This window comes from Nomascus leucogenys, chromosome 10, assembly GCF_006542625.1.
Source record: "Nomascus leucogenys isolate Asia chromosome 10, Asia_NLE_v1, whole genome shotgun sequence".
NCBI classification, from domain to species: Eukaryota; Metazoa; Chordata; class Mammalia; order Primates; family Hylobatidae; genus Nomascus; species Nomascus leucogenys.
The window spans coordinates 5,325,820-5,348,905 of NC_044390.1; the positions used below are offsets into that span (position 1 = coordinate 5,325,820).

Below are 23,086 nucleotides of genomic sequence, written 5' to 3' on the forward strand. Positions count from 1 at the left end.
TATGTAGTCTCCTGTGTGTCTTCTTTTTTATTTTTTGAGATGGAGTCTCGCTCTGTCACCCAGGCTGGAGTGCAGTGGTGCAATCTCGGCTCACTGCAAGCTCTGCCTCCCTGGTTCACACCACTCTCCTGCCTCAGCCTCCCGAGTAGCTGGGATTACAGGCACCCGCCACCACGTCCGGCTAATTTTTTTGTATTTTTTAGTAGAGATGGGATTTCACTGTGTTAGCCAGGATGGTCTCGATCTCCTGACCTTGTGATCCACCTGCCTCGGCTTCCCAAAGTGCTGGGATTACAGGCGTGAGCCACCGTGCCCAGCCTGTGTGTCGTCTTTCACTTAACCTTTTGGAGACTTATTTATATTGTTTGGTGTTTTCGTATTTCATCCCTTTTTTTGCTGAGTAGTATTCAATGAGTACGGCTCTATGAAGTAAGAGGATATAAGCATATGTGTGTGTGTGCATATAAGTAGGTGGTTCATGTTAGCATGTTCTCTTCCTCACCACTCCACTTACTGACTGCTCAAATGAATTAATTTAAGATGTCTCTTCATCTTTTGACAGTTTAACTTTTCAAATTTGACTATTCCTTTATCTCTTTTGCAAATTAAGATTATACTTACAACTTTAAATATTATTTATATTAAGCAATTTGGTTATCATATGCCTTGATACAGTTTTCTTCATGATTCTTGTGCTTGAAGTTTGTTGAGCTTCTTTAATCTGTGAGTTTATAGTTTTCATCAAATTTGGAAAATTTTTTGGTCATTATTTCTTCATATACTTTTATTCCATCTCCTCCCTTCTCCTTCAGTGACTGGCTCATTTGTCCATCCATCCATCCATCCATCCATCCATCCATCCATCCTTCCTTCCTTCGTTTCTTTTGTCTTTTTTTCTGTTTCACTTTAGGTCATTTCTATTGCAGGGTCATCAGATTCACTAGTCTTTCCTTCTACAATGTCTAGTCTGCTCTTATTCCCATTTAGCATATTTTTCATCATAGGCATTGTAGTTTTATCTTTAGAAATTTGATTTAAATCTGTTTTTAAAAAAATATCTTCCATGTCTCTAAGATGTTCATTTTTTTTCTAGCTCTGAGAACATGAAGAATACAGTTAGAACTTTTAGAGTCCCTGTCTGCTAATGTTATCATTTGTTGTTTCTGGCCTGTTTCTGTTGATTGATTGTTTTCCTCATTATGAGTTGTACTTCCCACTTCTTGCATGCCTGGTCATTTTTAAAATTGGATACCAGCTATTGTGAATTTTACCTTTTTGTGTGCTGGATTTTTTGGTGTTGCTATAAATATTCTTGAGCTTTGTTCTTGGATGTATTAAATTACTCAAACAGTTTGATCCTTTTGAAGTTTGCTTTTAAGCTTTGCTAGGTAAGATGAGAGTAGGCTTTAGGGATACTGTTGGTAGCCTTTCCGAGTACTCTTTCGGATGCCCTGTGAATCATGAGGTTTTCCACTCTGTCTGGGGAGACTAGGCACTATTTCCGGTCCTGTGTGAGGCTCGGGGATTGTTTACTTTGCTTCTCTCAGGGGGTTCTTTCTCTGTTCTCAGATAGCTTTCTTACATGCAAGCACCCATCAGTACTCAGTTGAAGATTTGGGGGACCATCTAAGATCTCTGCAACACTCCCTCTGTGCAGCCCCCTTCTCTTTATTACTCTGCTCTGTGAGCTGCAACTGCCTTGAGACTCCCCACTCTATCTTCTCAGCTCAGAGATGCTGGGCTCCTCCTGGGTGCCCCTTGCCTGCACCCTGGCCTGGAAACTGTCCCCGGGCAGTAAGGTGGGCTTACCTCATTGGCTTTCTCTCTCTCAGGATCACTGTCCTTTGCTGCCTGATGGCCAATGACCGGAAACCACGGTTTCTATACTTTTTTCAGTTCTTTAGTTTTCACGGCGGAAGGTAAATCTAGTTCCTGTTATTCCATCTTCACCGGAAACAGAAATCCCAACCTAGTTTTTAAAACTTTTAATGAAATATTTTTAGCACACAGGCAAGTATATTGATTACTCAGATAGCCATGACTCATTTTTATAGTTTTGTCATTTTTCCACTGCATTTTTAAAAACAAAACATTACAGATACAATTAAAATCCTCTCTTTTTTTTTTCCAGACAGAGTCTCACCCTGTTGCCCAGTCTGGAGAGCATTGGTGCACTCTCGGCTCACTGCAGTCTCCATCTCCCAGGTTCAAGCAATTCTCCCATCTCAGCCTCCCTAGTAGCTCAGATTACAGGCATGTGCCACCACACATGGCTAATTTTTGTATTTTTAGTAGAGATAGGGTTTCACCATGTTGGCCAGGCTGGTCTCAAACTCCTGACCTCAAGTGATCTTCCCACCTCAGCCTCCCACAGTGCTGGGATTACAGGCATGAGCCACCGTGCCCAGCCAAATCCTCTCTTATTAATCCTATTCTTCTTTCCCTTTACAGAGGTAGCCAGTATTCTGTATTTGATTATTGTCATTCATGTGTGGATTTTAAAAAATAGTTTTACTACATATGTATGTATCTATAAATAGTCTCTATTAACAGTATTATCTGAAGACATAAAATAGTATCATGCTGTTCCTATAATTCTTCCATTTTCTTTCACTTTTCATTCATATTTAAAAAATATTTATCCCTATGATACAGATAGCTTTAGCTGAAATGTGCATTCCACAAGAACAATAATCTTGCTGTGTTTTGTTCACTAGGATATTCCAAGCATCTAGATAGTGTCTGGCATGTTGTAGGCTCAATCAACATTTGTTGAATGAATGAGTTGATTTTAAGTGCTGTATAGTACTTGACTATATGAATATGCCACAGTTTATTCTCCTGTTGATGAATGTTTAGGTTGTTGTACCTTTTTTTTTTTGTAATATGAACAGTGTTGCAGTGAATGTTCTTGTTTGTGTCTCCTTGTGCACGTATGTAAGGATTTCTTTTAGGAAATACTGGGTGTTAGGGGCAGGCACCTCTCCAACTTAGCAGTACCTTGCTGAGTTACTCTCCATGGTAATATTATCAATTTATACTCCCACCAGCAGTGTATAAGAATCCCAGTTTCTCCATATTCTTACCAACATTTGATATTATCAGATATTTTAATTTTTGCCAATCCTATATACATAAGATTACGTTTTGTTTTGCTTTTGTTTTTGTTAATAACACATATCATTTTTCCCAATAGAAATTTGATGTCTTCTTTCCATCCTGGGAATGGACATAATGATAGTCGGAGGTCTGTGTTTTATGCTAATGAAAAGTGGGAATTTTTAGACCCAACCCCTAAGGACCTAGAGGAATCCATAGTACAGGAAGAAAAGAAGAAGCCAATCCCTGAAGGAAACAAAGGTATCAACACACTTCCTGTTGTCTGTCATTCTCTCTACTGCCATCTAACCACCAGTGATGTGGGAGACACTTTATTAGCAGGTATTTCTAGAAGCGTAAGGCCTGATTGGGGCTTGCATTTCCTTTGTGGGACTTAAAACATAAAGGCTTGACAAATTATTTAATAAATGTTACAAGAAATAAATGACTGTCTAGTCCAATGACTCAAAATTTTTTGGGAAATAAAACACTTGGAAGTCACGATCCTCTTTATGGAAATATTGATTTTAAAAAACTGTATAGTTAATATAAATGATCAGGGCCAGGTGCGGTGGCTCATGCCTATAATCCCAGCACTTTGGGAGGCCGAGGTGGGTGGATCACTAGGTCATGAGTTTGAGACCAGCCTGGCCAACATGGTGAGACCCTGTCTCTACTAAAAATACAAAAATTAGCCAGGCAGGAGAATTGCTTGAATCCAGGAGGCGGAGGTTGCAGTGAGCCGAGATTGCGCCACTGCACTCCGGCCTGGGCAACAGAGCGAGACTCTACCTCAAAAAAAAAAAAAAAAAAAAGATTTTGTCTTTAGAAAACTCATCAAATTAAGATTGATAATTCAGAATAACATTGGATTTTTGTTATTTGAGTTATAAATGACTGTGGCATTTTGGGAAAATCATTTCATTCTTTCTGTATCAGGCACATTTAGAGTTTATGACCTGGTTCTGTGTGTAATCTTATTCTTCAGATTCCCAATGCACAGTTTTTACTTGTCTGTAGACGCTGTTGTTATTACAACACACGTAATAGGTGTGTCCATTAGGGTAGGGTAGGGTTGGGTAGGGTAGGGTAGAGTAGGGTAGGGTCCACTGGAGTCACCGTAGCTATTAATTCAAATAGGATCTTTCCAGAAGCATTTATTATAGATAGTATTTGATATTGAATCTTTATTAAAAATTGTTTTAATGGTTAATAGATATTGTGAACTGCCACTGTATGTTCAGTTGGTTACCTTCTGCCCTCATTTATTCTACTCCAACAACCGGCCTAGGTTCTGTTCTTCAAACCTACAAGGCATGCTCCTATCTCAGTAACCTTTACAATTGCTGTTCTTTCCATCTGGAATGCTTTCTCCACATATCTGCATAACTGACTTCCTATCTTCCTTCAGATCTTTGTGCAAATGTCATCTTAGGGAAATATTTTCTGATTGCCCTAGTTATAATTGCAACTTAAATCTCCTACTTCTTGTCCCTCTTTTCTACTTAGTTTTCTCCTTAGCAACTATCACTATCTGGCAGGCCCTATATTTCACTGCCTCATTGTCTTTCTCCCCTTTCCTAGAATATTAGTTTCATGAGAGTAGGAACTGTATCCACCTAGTTGCCTACTGAATACATTATACCTAAAACAGTACCTGGAGTAAAGCAGATACTAAACTATTTGAGTGAATGAAAAAACAAAAAAACAAGAACGAGTGAGTGAGTGGATGAATAAAAATATAAATGGTTGAAAACATATATGAATAAATATGTAGATGAAAAGTACTCTAAGGCCAGATGCAGTGGCTCACGCCTATAATCCCAGCACTTTGGGAGACCAAGGCAGGCGGATCATGAGGTCAGGAGTTCGAGACCAGCCTGGCCAACATGGTGAAACCTGTCTCTACTAAAAATACAAAAATTAGCCAGGTGTGGTGGTGGCGTGTGCCTGTAGTCCCAGCTACTCAGGAGGCTGAGGCAGGAGAATCGCCTGAACTCCGGAGGTAGAGGTTGCAGTGAGCTGAGATTGTGCCACTGCAGTCCAGCCTGGACGAGAAAGTGAGATTCCGTCTCAAAACAAAAAAAAAAATACTCTGATAGTAACCTGCATTTTTGTGCAGTAGAAATAAGATAACCCATTTAAAAATTGAGTTTTTAGAGATGGATAATTTTTTGCTTGCCTGCCTGGCAATATTTAAGTTAAGTTGGTATCCAATGTTATTTAGCTACAGTAATGTTTGGAGTGCTATAAAATTTGTAATCAAATACATTGGTTACTTTTTAAAAAGTTTATTATGTGTGAGAAAAGAATAATTTTCAAGTTTTTATAGAATTAAGCAATACAGGGGACAGAATTTTTTTTTTTTAAGACAGAGCCTTGTTCCATCGATCATGCTGGATGGAGTGCAGTGATACAATCATGGCTCACTACAGCCTCCTGGGCTCAAGCACTCTTCCCACCTCAGCCTCCTGAACAGCTGGGACCACAGGTACACCACCACAGCTGGCTTATTCGTTTATTTTTATTTTTATTTTTTGTGGAGACAGCATCTCCCTGTGTTGCCCAGGATAGACTCAAACTCCTGGGCTCAAGCGAATCCTCCTGCCTTGGCCTCCCAAAGGCCTGTAAGTCCTGGTATTATAGTTGTAATCCACCACACCTGGCTGAGAAATCTTAATTCTTTCTGATAATATGTCAAGTGTCCCTTTATCATCCCAATAATGTTTATGCAGTCTGGCTAGATTTATAATGATTAGAGCTCTTTTTTTGCACGTAAATCCTAGAGGTATATGAAGTCTGACTTTCAAATCAATAGAGTAACTAAAATATTTTAGAGCCACTTAAATAGATGACTACGCTGGTAGGTGTGAGACTCATCAGTCCGTCAGAGCCATAGTAACTGTATATTGGAGAAATTGCAACTACTTTATCTCTGGATAGCCCTGGGCTGCTGCTTACCTGCTAATTTTGAGTTTCAGTTTAGTTAATAGATTGGGAGTTTGGAAGAAAGCTTAGCTTTCCTCATTGAAAACTTTAAAAGGCAGATGGTCTGACTCCTCCAGACCCCTCAACCCACACCAATATTACATACAACCCTCCACCTACATACATATGTGCACAGCCTAGATAAAAAATTAGTTGTACACTACAGGATACTGAACATAGTGAAGCTACTAGATTGTGACTTTCTGAGGACTTGCTTGGTTCTGAGTCTTCTTCTCCTTTTCGAGTAGTCTGGAGATTATGGTTTCACATTAGGATAATTCATCTAACAATAACTGCTTTGCCAAAATCTGCTTTTTTGCACTGGACAAGTGCTGCACTTACTTTATTCTATACTGTGTGCTGTGTTTATCACTTTTATCTTTGTATTGTTTGCATCTGTAGCATGTTTGCTGGTGGTTTGTTTTCTCTTTGCTATTTTGACCAGTTGACACATTGCAGATTTTCTCATCTATAAGAAACTATTTTTAAAAGTTTATGTTCCATCCCCTTTTCTTTCTAACTTAATGCACTAAGCATCACTTTTTTGTTTCTTTTTGACTTTTTTTTTCTTTTTGTGGAGAACGGGGTCTCTTGCTTCTAGGATTCTAACATATTTGCACCTTATGGTTTCTACTCTTTGATAAATTTTCAAGTTTGTGTCAGAAGTGATAGCCTTTATCTTGTACTTCCAGGAAAATATTACAATTCCTTATTTTTCAACAGTTTCACAAAGGCTGAAAAATTTGCCTCATACTTCGCTCAAAGCCAAACAGTTGCTTCAAACTTCATCTACAAATAGAGGTAAGTACTAAGTTTAAAGTTCAGCAGATGATCTAATTCAATCTTAAGCCTTTTAACATACTGAGTCAGTGGTGTCTGTAATATAATATGTTTTAGTCTTTTAAAAAAAATAACAATAGGCTGGGCGCTGTGGCTCACGCCCGTAATCCCAATACTTTGGGAGGCTGAGGTGGGTGGATCACGAGGTCAGGAGATCAAGACCATCCTCGCTAACACAGTGAAACCCCGTCTCTACTAAAAGTAGAAAAAATTAGCTGGGCATGGTGGCACATACCTGTAATCCCATCTACTCAGGAGGCTGAGGTAGGAGAATCGCTTGAACCCTGGAGGCGGAGGTTTCATTGAGCCGAGATTGCGCCACTGCATTCCTGGGTGACAGAGCAAGACTCTGTCTCAAAAAAATGAATAAATAAAAAATTTAAAAAAGCAATAAAATAATGAGAATTTATTATGTTATTTGGGTAAATCCAGAAGAAACATTTTCTACAGAGGTATGTATTGGGTTGTTTTTCTGAAAGGAGTAAGTGATATATAGAGAATTTATTTTTGTTACCAACTTAAAACTAAAGGTCATTGTTTCAACTTTATGCCAACTGAAATTCATAAGTGCTTTACAATGAACTTTATATATACATTTTAATGGACTCAAGCAAGCATTTTTGGACAGATTTCATAGAAGTAGAATTTCTGGAGGAAAATAATATAAAACAATTTTAGGGATTTTAATAGAAATTTTCAAATTATCCTGCAAGAAAATTGGTTCAGTTTATACTCCCACCAACAGTGACAGAGTTCCAGTTTCCTCCTTCCATCTGTCATCTTTGCTGGTCTTTAAGCAGAAAATATTGTTTTCATTACATTTCTTTGGTTTCTAGTGCTTTTGAATATTTTTTACGTGCTTACTGGCCATTTTTATTTTTTAGGAAGTGCCAGTTTCTCCATTGCCCACTTCCTGTTGGAAATCATTTGGTTTTTTTCTGAGTAATTTTATAAAATTATAAAATATTTTCTCTTTTTTTGTCATTTGTCTTTTTCTGAGTAACTTTAAAGATTTCTTTATAAGCTAAGGATACAAACCTTTTATCTGTTATTGAAGTTACAAAAACTTTCTCCCAGTAAGTAATTTGTCATTTTTCTTTATTTTTTCTTTCTTTGTTTTTTGCTAGCCAAACTCCAAAGTCACATTTTACTTAATTTTTATCCTGCTGAATGAAAGCATTTTAACGTAGTGATTTTAGTGTAAACTGGAGCAGGACAGAATGTAATTATCTAGGTCTCGCTCTGTCACCCAGGCTGGAGTGCAGTGGCATGATCATAGCTACTGCAGCCTCAAACTCTTGGGCTCAGGCGATTTTCCTGCCTCAGCCTCCCAAGTAGCTAGGACTACAGGTGTGGGCCACCACGCTCTGCTAATTTTTAAAATTTTCTGTAGAGATATGAATTCGCTATGCTGCCCAGGCTGGTCTTGAACTCCTGAGTTCAAGTAATCCTCCCACCTTGGCTTGCCAAAGTGCTGGGATTACAGGTGTGAACTACTGCTCCTGGTTGAGAGTTACTTTTGTTTGCTAGTGGTGTTCTTGGTATCTTTTCACATTTGAGGCTTTGGTCTTAGTGCTGAAGTATTACACTCACCATCTAAGGTTTACAGGGCTTGTGTTTTAATATTGAACAGATGGAACTGCTCTACATCTTTGCAGGTATACAAAATGTGCCTACCAGGACTCTCCTTTGTATCCATTTAAAGCAAGAAGTAATAGAGTAAAATTTTGCCTGGCTAGAGGCTTTGAAAGAATGGAGTATTATGGTTTAATTCTATTAACTTAGAATTATGAAGGTGAAACAATTTCAAAACTTTTAATTTCGTGTTGAATGCAATTCGAAAATATAACCAATGATTCCATTTTTTTTTTTCTCTAATAAGTTTGGACATTCCATCCATCTGGGAGTTTGGACACTCCCAGAGTGAGCGGAGACAGCGGTTGCATGAGCAGTTTTCCTTGTGAGGCCACAGGTCCCTCTGGACGCGCTGCTGCCTGGCCACGCCTCCTTTCCCTTTCATCTTTCTAATAGACCAATAGGCTTGGAGCATTAAGGCCATACCCCTATTATGCATTCTAGTGCGACCTTGTTTACATCTCCTCTGGCTCAGTCACACAGCTGTGTGGTAGGCTACTAGAAGTGTTTAGTAGTTGTCACTGGGATCATGCTGATGTGGCCCCATTCCCGCCTCTCCCTGCTCTGTGATATCGGAAGAAATCTGACAGAGCAAATTGGCCATGGCCAAGAAAAAGGTAAAATGCACTAGGTTGTGGCCACCCTGTCCCAGGCCCCTTCCGATGGCAGGACTGCTGCCAGAGTCTGTGCCACTCCTGAGGCACACTGGGCTGGGCCCCACCCGGTGCCTCTGGGCTCCCTCAACCAAAATCTTGTCAGCCAGCCCCTCCCCCTCAGCAGCCCAGCCTCTGCCCTCACCAGTCGCCCCAGGGTGACTTTGGGTGGGTGACTTCTGGGGCTCCCTGCTCCATACTCAGTCTTCACCTTCTGCTGCCCCAAGCCTGACCTCCCTGGGGTCTTTGGGCTGACATCTCCAAGGTCCTGGGTCCTGGCCCTGCACCCACCTCCCACATCTCAAAGTGGTGACTCGGGCCTCATGCTGATAGCCAGCCCCCACCCCAGGGAGGAGTAAAATATAGTGACATCACAGTCCCCCTAGGAACTGTCATTACTGCCACGAGACCGGCCTTTGATCTTAGGACCCAGTCCACTAAGTGTTCTCACCCTGCTTCTGGTTCCTCTGGTCACAGCACAGATTTCCAGCTGGAAGGGGAATGGGGACTATGGGACCTAGGAGCGAGAGATTTCAGGCTGCCTTACTCCCTTAGCATAGGCATTGACAATGTGAAAAGCCCACACTTTCCCCATGAGCTCAAAATGTTGACAGTGTCTCTGGGTAGCAATAGAACGGGTTTGGTTTGGTTTTCTCCCAGACTTCTACTCTCCAGAGAGTTTAGCATTTTTTTTTTTTTTTGCGTTGTCCACCTCATATTCGAATTCTCCATGGTTCTAGGACCAGAATGCCCTTCATTCAGTGGTCTCTGGAGTAAGATCTGCTTATCTGCTGTGGAACAGATCTTGGGAAATTGAATTTGACAGTTTGAATCTTCCTAATATCATCTCAACCTAGGGTACTTTGAGTGCCTGGGGTTGTTGCCTGTTGGGGAAGCGCTAGCCTGACTAGTTGTCAGGAGCCCTGTATTTTTACCTTGATTGAGTCCCTAATTTGTTCTTTGATTCTGAACAAGCCACCTCTTCTCCTTGGGCTTGCATTTCCTGAGGAGGTAAAGTTAGAGCATATCAAAGGTCTCTGTTAGCTCTGAGAGTCCAAGGTTTAAAGGCCCACTAGAGCTGGGCATGGTTGCTCATGCCTGTAATCCCAGCACTTTGGGAGGCTGAGGTGGGCAGATCAGGAGGTCAGGAGTTTGAGACCAGCCTGGCCAACACAGGGAAACCCCGTCTCTACTAAAAGTACAAAAATTAGCCAGGCATGGTAGCACGCACCTGTAGTCCCAGCTACTTGAGAGGCTGAGGCAGGAGAATCACTTGAACTTGGGAGGTGGAGTTTGCAGTGAGTTGAGATGGTGCCACTACACTCCAGCCTGGGCAACAGAGCAAGACTCCGTCTCAAAAAAAAAAAAAAAAAAAAAACAAAAAAGCCTACTAGAATGAAAATCTCAGGGCCAAGGGCTCCTGTCTGTCTTTTTCTGTCTTATATCCCTGCTATTAAGAACCATACCTGGCGCATATGTGCTCAGTAAATGTTTGTTGAATGAATGCACCTTTCTAAATTACAAGCTGGCAGAAGAAAGGTGGGCTTTTCTCACACTTCATCTCTAGAGGTTTATGTTACTGTCCCTTTGAGAGAATCCAGATTCAGACTTTCAGTTCTATGGCTGTGGGCCAAAACCAACAAAGACCCAAATCCTCTTTCCTTGGGAGCTTGAGGAGAGTTTACCAGTTCATGTTTCCATTGAGTCTGAGAACTTTGCCTTTAAAATCCATTCCTGGCTGCTGCCTACTGCTTCCTGATCTGGGGAACAGAGTCAAGGGGGCCACCCTCAGTCACCTTCTTTTAACTCTCTACAGAAACAACAGAACCAAGAAATGGTGGATCAGTTGGAAGAAGTAACTCTTTGCTCACAACATGACTGCTGGGTTTGGGGGACACTCAGATGTAGAGGCCTCAGTCTCATCTCACCCACTCCCAGCCTGGGGAAGAAGGCTCACCCCCCAGATTCCACCCCATCCCCATAAGTTCCCTGATAACTTGGTCCCATGGGTGGAACTGTCCTGGGGCATTGGTGCCATTCTGGGGGCATGTCCCTTGCTGTACCATCTCTGCCTCCCCCTAGTAAGAGCTCTGTCTTCCTCTTCCTATAGGAAAAGAAGAAGTGCCACCAAAAGCAGGGAGCCCCAAGGGAGCAGTTACAGGTGAGTAATTGTTATATTCTCCTGTCCTCTGGAGAATGTTTCCTTCCTTCTCTATCAGCTTTTGGCTTTTCTACCAAAGGTTCACATTCAGAATGTAGAAATCCTTGTATCAGAGAAAGCTGAGTTAAAGACAGCCCTGGCTTACACTCAGCATGCTGCCAGGCCGAAAGAAAGTGGGAATCTGGGCACCCCATCATCCTTCAACTTGGCACTTTGACAGGCCATTAGGGGGAGTCCTTTGGGCCCCATCTGAACCTCTCTCATTCCAGGAGAGTCTGAAGATCTGGCCAGCCACCTTTAGTATTCCTGGCAGTGTGTGGGAGAGTTGGAGCAGGCTCTCTGCTGTCTCCATACAGCAGAAGAAAGCAGACAGGGTGAGTCCAACCGCCTGCCCCATCCCCTGGCAGCCTGGCTTCCCAGATGGCGGAGTGAGCCTAAAGTTTCCTTCTGCAGGATGGAATGTCCTGCCCAGAAGGCAGCATGGGCCATTTCTTGCTGCTTTTGTGTGTGGTTGTTAGAGGTAGCCTGGGGCTGAGTCAGCTGCTATGGGTGAGTTAGGGACCCTGTGGGGAGTGAGCACTGGACGCAGAGCTTGGAGGCCAAGTGCTCACCCTGCCCTTAACTAGCTTTGGCCTTTGCCAAGTGCTAGGTGGGGGATATGGTACTTGTACTGTGAAGGTACAGAAGAGTATCTTTAGTATGTTACCATTTGTGTAGAGAGAGGGAACATTGTGTGTGTGTGTGTGTGTGTGTACATACATACTATGATCATATACATAAAACATGTCTGCAAGGATTCATAAACTCAGGAGGGGGTTAGTGGGAAAGGGAAGGGAGAGCATTAGGACAAATACCTAATGCATGCGGGGCATAAAACCTAGATGATGGGTTGATAGGTGCAGCAAACCACCATGGCACATGTATACCTATGTAACAAACCTGCACATTCAGCACATGTATCCCAGAACTTAAAGTAAAATAATAAATAAATAAAGCACAAAAAACTCAGGAGAGAGGAACAGGGTGGCTGGGAGATATTTCCCTTCTGTACCTTCTGAGCTTTGGACTATGTGAATGCATCACCCTTTCAAAAAGTGAACAAGAGATTGATTTCCCCCTTCCTATCTGTGCCCCCACCCCCAGTGAACAAATGGGCTTAGAGAATCAGATATACCTTGGGTTTCAAGTCCCAGCTCTGTCTGAGTGATCTTAGGCAAGCACTTAACCTCTAATACCCCACGTTTTTTGTCGACACGATAGAGGTAATGATAGTAGTTGTCTGATATGGTGATTGTGAGGATTAAATGGGATTGTTAGCATGGTGGCTGGTGAAGCACTTAATAAAGGTTCAAACAGTGGTAGTAATAACGGTAAAACAAAGCAATATTATGTAATCCCTCTGGGCCTCTGTTAGCCAGCTATAAATTCAATCTCTTTCCCTGTCCCTTCACCCTTACTAAGTTCTTTTAAAAACAAATGAGACTTGACTGGGCGCGGTGGCTCATACTTGGAATCCTGCACTTTGGGAGGCCTAGGTGGGCGGATCACGAGGTCAGAAGTTTGAGACTAGCCTGGCCAACACAGTGAAACCCTGTCTCTACTAAAAATACAAAAATTAGCTGGGTGCGGTGGTGGGTACCTGTAAATTCCAGCTACTCAGGAGGCTGAGGCAGGAGAATCACTTGAACCTGGGAGGCCGAGGTTGCAGTGAGCCAAGATCATGACACTGCATTTCCACTTAGGTGACAGAGCTAGACTCCATCTCAAAACAAACAAACAAACAACAACAACAAAAAACAAATGAGACCATGGGCTTGGAAATGCCTTGAAAAAATGTCAAGTGTGATTCAGAGTGAGGAAGTGTTACTGTGGAATAGTTACTGTAGCTATTATTACCGGTCAGCCAGCTGCTCCTCTGCCTGCTATATCCTGACTTAACCTTGGTCTGTATTTGCAGTACAACAAGGAGGTAACCAGAGAGAGAGACACCCTCAGGCTGGAGTTATACAAGAACAGGTAGCATGGGGGAAGGTGGGATGGGAGGTCTGGGGGCCCTTAGCATGGATGATGTGCTGGGAGGTTGAGGGGGTATAGGTAAGCATGGTGAGGTGGTCATACAGGTTTGCATGTGTGCACAGTTAAGCTCTAGTGCTGGTGACTCATGGTGTAGCCTTGGGCAACTCATGCCTTCTCTCGGGCCTGCCATCTGTGACTTTGGATTCCTGGGGTTCCTTCCAATGCTACGGTTCTGTGGTTGTGAGGCAAGGGTGGAGGGTTGATCACCAAAGCAGTCCTTTCTGTTCTTAGTTCATTCCTTTCTCTACTGCCTCTGGCCATAACCCAAGCAATGAGGACCTGAAGCAGGAGAAATCAGAATTGGAAGAGAAGCTTCAAGTCCTAGTGACTGAGAAGGCTGGCATGCAGCTTATCTTAGAAGAGCCACAAAAGAAATTACAAATGACTGCACTCCTGCTTCAACAGGCTAGGGGGTGCAGCTCCGGGGGTGGTTGGAGCCCTATCCAGCTGGTCCGTGGTCTAGGGATCATGCGGGGTATGGGGAGGCTCTAGCCAAGAGTTGGAAAATTTGGGTCCTTGTTCTGATCCTACCATAGAATCCTCTAGAGAGTGCTAAAAATCTACAAATTGGGGCCCTACCATAGACTGGGTAATCAGAATCTCAGGGTTAGGGCTTAAAAAAATTTTTTTTAAAGCATCATAGATGAAAACCATTATTTTGTAAACTACATTTGTATGGCTAGCTAATGAGTCTGTTTATTTCCATCTGAGGTTCAAGCCAACATTTTCACTATTCCATGGGTAATAATAGTAGAGATTTTTTTTTTTTTTTTTTTTGAAAACGGGGTCTCTCTTTCTCTCTGTCACCCAGGCTGGAGTGCAGTAGTGTGATCTCGGCTCACTGCAGCCTCTACCTCTCAGGCTCAAGCGCTTCTCCTGCCTCAGCTTCTCAAGCAGCTGGGACCATAGGCACACACCACCACGCCTGGCTAATTTTTGTATTTGTAGAGATGGGGCTTCGCCACGTTGCCCAGGCTGGTTTTGAACTCCTGAGCTCAAGCGATCCACCTCCCTCAGCCTCCCAAAGTGCTGGGATTCAGGCGTGAGCCACCATGCCTAGCCTGAGATCTTTTTAAAATTATTTAATTTTTTATTTCTAAAGCAAAGAAACTTGACAGCAGAGTTGTATTGACTGAGTTGTACATTGAGCCTAGCCCTAGCCCTTTTAAGGCGCACTGTGTGGAATAGCCCGGGCTCCCCAAATCTAAACTTCTCACTCTTCACCATCCAGTTTTCAAGGCACTGTGAAGCCCCTGATGCTAAACAGCAGTTACCGCAGGCCATGGAGGAGCGGGCACAGCTGAAAGCACACCTAGGGCAGGTGAGGCTTTGCAGGGGAGGGATGTGGAAGGAAGATGACCCCAGGTGGCCAGGAGTAGGTGAGGGCCAGTGACAGCCCTTTGTAACTTCTATACCCATTCTTGAAGGTAATGGAGTCAGTTAGATAACTACAAATGGAGAGAGATACGTATGCTGAAAATCTGAAAGGAGGGAGTGCCATGTGGTGTCAGAGGATGCAGCAGATGTCAGAGCAGGTGAGACCTGACCCTTCAGCCCCCCACCTTAGATCACTTGATCTTTCTAGGCATCTGTAAAATGGGAAGACTATAGCCAGAGTTGGTCATGGGTCTGGGCTGTGTGGAGGCAGGGTCAGAGAGGGAGATGGTAGCCCGTCCAGCCACCAGCCCCTCTCTTCAGGGCCCTTTCTCTCTGTATTTTGGGCAGGTGTGCACATTGAGAGAGGAGAAGGAGGATAGCATGAGTTGGGTATAAGAACTGTAGATGAGCTTGGCTGAAGTGAGTAACCAGATGGGTAAGCTGGGGCTGTGGTGACCTGGGAGCAGGACTGGTGTCAGAGGGCTGTGGGGGTGGCTTAGAATGCCCCAGGGAGGTGGGTGGATGGAGGGCTTTGGGGCAAAGGGAGAGAGGTCTGTGCCAGGAGTTGGCAAGTCTGGTAATCTCCATAAGAATCAGTGTTCCCATCAGCAAAGAGGGAAGCGTGTCCATTGTCAGCCATCCACAGTTGTCTCTATCAGAAAGTGGCTTGGAAGATTGGCTAATACTTGGCTGCAAGGAATCATTAGCAGGGAGGCCAAGTTTGGGGAGCCTGAGAGGAGCTGTGGACCAAGAGGAGGGTTTTTTTGAGAATCGAGAGGCCCTTACTGTCTGCTTCCTTTCTTACCTGAACCCCTGCCCCTGGAACTCCCAGCAGGGCCCTCCAAGGTGGAGCAGCAGCTACAAGCAGAGGCTGACCACCTGCAGAAGGAGCTGGAGAGTCTGGCAGCTCTGAGCCCAGGAGCAAGACACTGAGGGCTTCAGTCACCTGAACCAGGAGTAGGAGGAGAGGCTGCTGGAGCTGGAGCAGGTGGCCAAGCTCTTGGGGGAGCAGGCAGAGTCATGCAGGCAAATCCTGGAGACCATGCAGCACAAATGCACCACCATCAGCCACGTGCTCACCCAGAACCACGAGCTCAAAGAGCAGCTGTCTCAGCTACAGAACGGATTCATAAAGCTGGTGCGTGACCCCATCTGGAAAGCCTGCCCTCCTCCCTAGCCCTGCTGGCATTTGTTTTCTCACCCATAAAATGAGGCAGTGTACCCCTAATGTGAGATGGTACTTCTGAAGTTACCTGTGAACCAGAGCCCTGCTCTGATGGCTGTGGGGAAGAAGGAATGATTTTTCTAACCTGCCTCCACCCTTCCCGGTGCCATGGGAGGCAGACACCAAGTTCTAGGGTCTCCAGCTGCAGTGGGTGGCCGCCAATTGCTTCTCTCTGTCCAGACTAACGAGAACATGGAGATCACCAGTGCACTGCAGTTGGAATAGCACATAAAGAGGGAGCTGGGAAGGAAGCTGGGCAAGCTAAAGGAGACGGTAACCCTGCCCCATCCAAGAAGAGCTGGAAGGCGGGCACCAGCCTCTGGGGAGGGGAGGTGTGAAGCCAGAGGCAGCTCCAGCCTGGGGGACAGGTGACTCCAGCACCCTCCAGGGCAGTCCTGTGACTGTTTCTTGCTTCCCGCCCTCTGACATTTAGTGGTGGACTCCTGCCAGGTCTGGACATCATCATCCCAGCTAGAGTCATGGAGCCCCCCCAAACATAGGGAAAGAGACAGTGGTATAAGAGGCTCCTTAGAGTCAAACTAGATTCCGGCCTTGGCTCCACTGGTTACCTACTTTTCATCTCTAAGTCTCGGTTTCTTTAACTTAAAAGGGAAGTTAGCACCTTCCTCTTGGAGGTGCTGAGGATTAAATGAGATAATATGTGGAAAGCATTAGGCATGTAGCACAGTTAGCAGATGGTGGTTGGCTCCTTCTGCTTTTCCCTCATTCTGTGGCCTAGTTTAAATGGTGGGAGGAAGTGTGTGAGATTTAAGGCTGGGTGTAGGGGATCAGTCAGTGTGGTTGGAAAAATTGTAAGATGAAGTTATAGGATATAGACACAAACCTTCTTGGAAGGCCAGAAGGTCTGCATAGCTTCATTAAAGGATTTGGCTGAAAGCAGCCTAATCCCCTTTACCTTGAGTTGATAGCAATAGAGCAAATAACATGGGAACATGGGGGAGTTTATTGAATAGCTTGTTTACTCATGTGGTCCTAAGACCAACCTTTGATTATCCACGGGTCCATGATTGCTCTCTACTCTGTGGTCGGCAAATTTAATTACCCACAGGTGTGTTGACTCAAAGCCTCTGACATTAAATCTGTGCTGAATAAATGCCGTCACGGCCAGCTAGTCAAGGTGCACAACTCTTTTTGTGCGTGGTCTGGCCCCTTAGCTGCTCTGTCACTGAATATCGGTGTCTGAGTATGTTATTCATCTGCAGTGCAGCTGGGGTTTGCAGGACAGACCCCTGCAAGTGGTGCCCTGCGTGAGGCACGCTGTGAAGGATCACAACGGACCCCTTGAAAACAAAGGTGAAAAGAACTGTGCAGTCAGTAAGTCACTGATACCCGCTCAGAATTTCCAAGTTTGGTGGGGATTGTTCAGGCTAGGGTTTCATCATGGGACAACAGTTATCAGCTCAACAGGAACAGTATATAAAAGTATTGAAGCAGCTGCTTAAAACTAATGGAGCCTCGTTTTCACAGGCTCGATTAAGGGACCTAATGCAAACTGTTGTCTCACATAACCCATGGTTCCCAGAAAAAGGAATGCTAGATGTAGAGCTCTGGGAACAAGTGGGGAGAAATCTTAATCAGCATCATGCGCAAGGGCAACGGGTCCCAGTATCATCTTTAATGCTATGGGCCTTAGGGCAGCCCTGGCTCCGTTATACACAGAAGAGTCTAAAAAGGGGAAAGAGGAGGAACCGTCACCTGCCTTACCACCTCCTTTTCCCTCAGCCCCAATATCACCAGGCCAAAATAACAAAGAGGTGATGGAGGTTTTGCCTGAGCCCCCTCCTCCAATAAATAGGAAAAAAGACAAGAGCTATGCTACAGCTATGGGACCCTTTCTTAGGCAAGGGGCATTACAAGGGGAGCTCTTAGCCTGCCTGGTAATGCAAGATTGACAAGGCAATTGGGTATATAAACCCATTTCTTTTAACATTTATAAAAAGTTAAGAAAAAGCATTAGAGGCTGAAGCCGCGTGGCCAAGCTGGTGGTAGGCAGAAGGAAATGCTTGGCAGCAAAGGAAGCTCGCAGACACAGAGCCAGCGAGTGCTTCCAGGAACTCGGCCTGCACAGAGGCAGCAGTGACAAGGAGCCAGGCCCAGCACACCAGAGCTGGCCTGCTAGGGAGGGGCAGGAGGTGTGCACGAAGGTCCACCCAGCTGGCAGCGGCTGCCCGGTGGCAGCAGGGTGAGGGAGCAGCGCAGACAAAAGGCGGCACAGACAAAAAGCAGCGCCTGAGCAAGCGCAACATGGCCGCCGCCCCGGGACCCGTTGGCTAGACTCTCTGGCTCCGCGGGTGGCCCACGGCAAAATTTCATGTGTTCCTTGTATATAAGCGACATCCCAGATTATAATTCTCTGCTAAGATTTAAGTACAATTTAAGAATTTAAAACACCTCTTTCTAATAATGGCCACTGTTGCTTCTACACTATTCCCCTGGCAAAGCAAGACAGAGAAAAATTTGCGTTTACAATACCAGCTATCAATAATGAAAGGTCAGCTTGCCGATTTCATTGGAAAGTGCTTCCTCAAGGAATGCTAAACAGTGCTGCCATGTGTCAGTATCATGTAAATCAAGCTTTGTTCCCCAGTAGGAAAGAATTTCCTGATTGCGAGGTTATTCATTTTATGGATGATATTCTACTAGCAGCCCCAATGGAGCCAATTCTTTTAAGTTTATATACCTCTGTCATAAAGAATGCACAGCTAAGTGGTTTAATCATTGCACCTGAAAAAGCACAAATGTCCTTTCCTTGGAAATATCTTGGGTACATACTTCCTGGTCAGTAAGGCCTCAAAAGGTTAAATTAAATACTAGCAACTTACACACCTTAAATGATTATCAGAAATTACTAGGTAATTTTAACTGGCTTCACCCCACCTTGGGCATTCCTACTTATAAGCTGCAAATCTGTTTTCTATCTTAATGGGCAACACAGCCCTGGATTCTCCCAGATATTTAACCCCTGCAGCAAAAAAAAAAAAAAAAAAAAAAAAAAGAGAGATGGAAGAAATAGAACAGGCTATTTCTCAAAGACAACTAAATCTCATAGATCCAGAATATTCCATTCAATTGTTTATTTTTCCCACTAAACACTCCCCTACAGGGTTAATAGGACAAATGGACCCAGAGCTATGCCTTCTAGAATGGATTATTTGCTCACATACCGAGACTAAAACACTCTCTCCCTATATCCAGTTAATCAGTAAAGTCATATATTCAGGCCACAGATGATGCAGTCACTTGCTAGGTTGTGATCCTGATATCATCAGGATTCCTTTAAGTAAAAAGGAATTCAAAGCAGTATTGCCCTTATCAATGGCCTTGCAAACAGCACTCTCTGATTATACAGGTCAAAAAGAGCATGTCCTTCCTCCGGATAAACTCCTTCAGTTCTTACCTCATACTCCTATGATTTTCCCTACAAAAATAGTTCACTCCCCCATACCTAATGCTTTAACACTATTTACTGATGGTTCTAGTAAACATGGAAAAGCGGCAGTCTGGTGGAGACCACATAATTCCATCAATCGATCTGGATTTACTAACACTCAGCTGAGGGTGGGGCCTTGATATTGACTTTGGAAACTTTTTCCACTCAGCCCCTCAATATTGTTAGTTACTCGGCTTACTCTGTTTATTTACTGCAGAACCTTGAGACAGCCCTAATTAAGTCAACTCTGGAGCCCACCCTGTGTGCTCTTTGACTTCAGCAATTGCTAGATCAGTGTACACATCCTATTTTGATTTATTTATTTTTTTAAAGTCTCCAAGTAATTTTATTTTTTAAAATTTTTATTTTTTAATTTTATTCTTTAAGTTTTAGGGTACATGTGCACAATGTGCAGGTTTGTTACATATGTATACAACACATCTTATTTTTATTACATTCAGGGCCACAGCTGACTGCCTGGCCCATTGGCTTATGGCAATGATGAAGCAGGCCTTCAGGTTATGACATCAATGCTTGACCAAGCCACCCAATCGCATCAATTTTTCTGTCAAAACCGGAGAAACTTGTCTAAACAATTTCAACTTACCCAGAGGCTGGCTAAACAAATTATCCTGCAATGCCGAGATTGCCAGCTCACAGGCACGTCCCCTCCTTCAACCCTAGAGGATTGGAACCTAATAAGTTATGGCAAACAGACGTTACACACATCCCTGAATTTGGAAAACTTAGATACGTACATGTATCCATTGATACCAATTCTCATTTAATTAGTGCACACGCCCTTCCTGGAGAGTCTACTGGATATGTCATTAAATGTCATCTTTTAATTTTTGCCTTTATGGGGCAACCCACAAAAATTAAAACTAATAATGATCTAGCTTATGCCAGCTCACAATTTCAACAATTTTGTCACATGTGGAACATCCAACATTCCACAGGCATCCCGTATAACCCCCAAGGACAAGCCATAATAGAATATGCCAACTCCACCCTTAAAAATATGCTCAAAAAACAAAAAAGGGGAGTATGGGTAAGGACCCTGCAACATTATTGGCACAAGCCTTATTTACCCTTAATTTTTAAAATTTAGATGATAAATTTCAGTCCATTGTAGAAAAGCACTTTGCTAAAACCTCTCAAGACATAAAACTGCAGTTTTATGGAAAGATGTGAACAGTAATGGATGATGTGGTCCACATGAATTGTTAACTTGGGGAAGAGGGTATGCTTGTGTTCACACCCCCTCAGTCCCTCTTTGGATTCCAGCACGATGCATCAAACCATACCATGACGTGACTAGGACCCAACCTGGTACCAGAAATGAAGGAACTGACCCTACAGGACTCACAACCCTGGATGATGCGGCTTCCTCGGACGGCACAAGCCCTGGACATTACCTGGGGGATGCTGAAGAAGGCAACTCAGGAGGCTGAATGAATCCTGCTCCGGACACAGACACCATTCACTCCAGATAATCTGTTCCTTGCTATGCTCTCTGTTGTACGTTGCAACTTGCATAGGGTATTGATACTTCATATGCTCTTGCTTTGTCTGCAACCTGTACCTGGTACACTCTATTGGGCTCATATCTTAGATCCACCTTTCTTTTGCCCTGTCACCTGGGCAGACACCTCCTTCTCAGCCTTTAATAACATAACTGTTTGGCTAGGAGGGATAGACTTACCCCCAGTGGGGTCTCTCATTAATGGCACACATTAGACTAAGGTGCCAGGTAACACTACATATCACTCCACTATCCTCCCACTGTGTGTACCTGCCCTTACTGTGTACCTGCCCAAGCACAATTATGGCTACATCATGGCAAAGGAGATGCCTTAACATTCCTAGCTGCAGGTAGCCTCAAACCGGGCGATGCAATCAATGCCACTTTCCCAAACATTCCTTCCTGTGCTAAAGAACAAAGCTGGGAAGGTAATGGATTCCACTTTAGCTGGGAGATCTGTCACGGGGAATAAGCCTGTATCCTCCAGTTAGGCAATTATAACATCTTAGACTGGAGCCCCCACAGCCATTTGCAGGGCAGCCTTACTAATGTCCTCATCCATCATGGCACCAATCACAGTTTCATAGCCATGTCCCATTTCCCTATGATTTGGGCCTATGGGGGGATGGGATATTCCAGACCCCAAGTAAAGTCCATGCCACCCCAAGACACTTTGTGGCACCTGGGACATCTTAGCACCTCCTTTGACACCTGGCATTGGACATAGCATAATTCCAGTCACAGCTATACTATAACCTTTATTCATAATCACACTGATCATGTGCCTGATTTGCACTACCCATCCATATGTTTTCCTTGTGGGAACTAATATTTCTGTTATACCCTAAAACTCCACGTTTGTGACCCAGGTGCAGGGACAGCCTTGGGTCACCTCATGTATTACTAATTACAATGTATCTAATTATAAATATTACTAGAATCTTGGTATTAAGGAGACAATCTGAGGCATTCCCACCAGTCAATTTGACATGCGGTTGTTAAGGTTCCTCTGCCCTTCCCACTTTAGATCGTGTCCTGTCCCAGGTCAGACCCAAAAGATTCATAGGCACACTTATAGCCTTTATAGTCTCAGCCAGAGTAATCCTAGCAACTGCTAGTGTGGCTGTGGCATCTATTACTGAATCAGTACAAACAGCTGCTTTTGTAGATAATTTGGCCAGAAATGTTTCTAATGAACTTCTCTTACAGCAAGGTATAGATCAAAAGATTCTTGCGCATCTGCAAGCCCTTAAGGCTGCCCTTGAAATATGTGGGGGAGCGACAAGATGCACTGGCATTCCAACAGCAATTAAACTGTGACTGGGAGCATAAACATATCTGTGTCACTTCTCTACCGTGGAATCAATCAATACATAGTTGGGATGAGGTGAAACAACAACTCTGGGGAACCTTTCATGACAATTTAACAGTAGACATAAGGCAACTTAAAAATACAATTTTAGAATCCCTTCAAACTGTAGATCTACACACCCAACAAACAACCATATGGAAGGGTGTGTGAGATCATCTCTCCTGGATAGACCACCGCTCCTGGGGCAGGGGGGTGTGTGTGTGTGTGGGGGTCACTCCTTGATTGGAAAAGAATGCTGCTAATTATACTCATGTTTGTCTTATGTTATTTACTACTTTTAGGATGCAAAGCCAGAATAAGAGCAATGACCACCATGCCTGACAGACCTGTTGCTGCACACACCTGTACTCTCCAATGAACAAGACTGAATGCAAAAAAACAGAAAAGGGGGAGATTTAGGGGATCAGTCAGTGTGGTTGGAAAATTGTAAGATGAAGTTATAGGATATAGATACAAACCTTCTTGGAAGGCCAGAAGGTTTGCATAGCTTCAGTAAAGGATTTGGCTGAAATCCTTTTTACCCCTAATCCCCTTTACCTTGAGTTGATAGCAATAGAGCAAATAATATGGGAATGTGGGGGAGTTTATCTGAATAGCTTGTTTACTCATGTGGTCCTAAGACCAACCTTTTGATAATCCACAAGTGCATGATTGCGCTCTACTTGGCGGGGGGCGGGGGCGGGG

General features: G+C 43.7%; 1 long non-coding RNA gene across 1 annotated transcript; it reads left to right on the top strand.

Annotated features, from left to right (window-relative positions):
* The first annotated feature begins 3,197 nt into the window (after positions 1 to 3,197).
* On the top strand, positions 3,198 to 23,065 carry LOC100598980. Its single transcript, XR_004031916.1, has 13 exons — positions 3,198 to 3,360; positions 6,811 to 6,888; positions 11,032 to 11,376; positions 11,646 to 11,750; positions 13,334 to 13,392; positions 13,684 to 13,865; positions 14,684 to 14,773; positions 14,880 to 14,987; positions 15,178 to 15,249; positions 15,662 to 15,967; positions 16,235 to 17,389; positions 20,793 to 21,026; positions 22,684 to 23,065. It is a non-coding gene; the product is annotated as an uncharacterized LOC100598980 (long non-coding RNA).
* Positions 23,066 to 23,086: the final 21 nt, after the last annotated feature.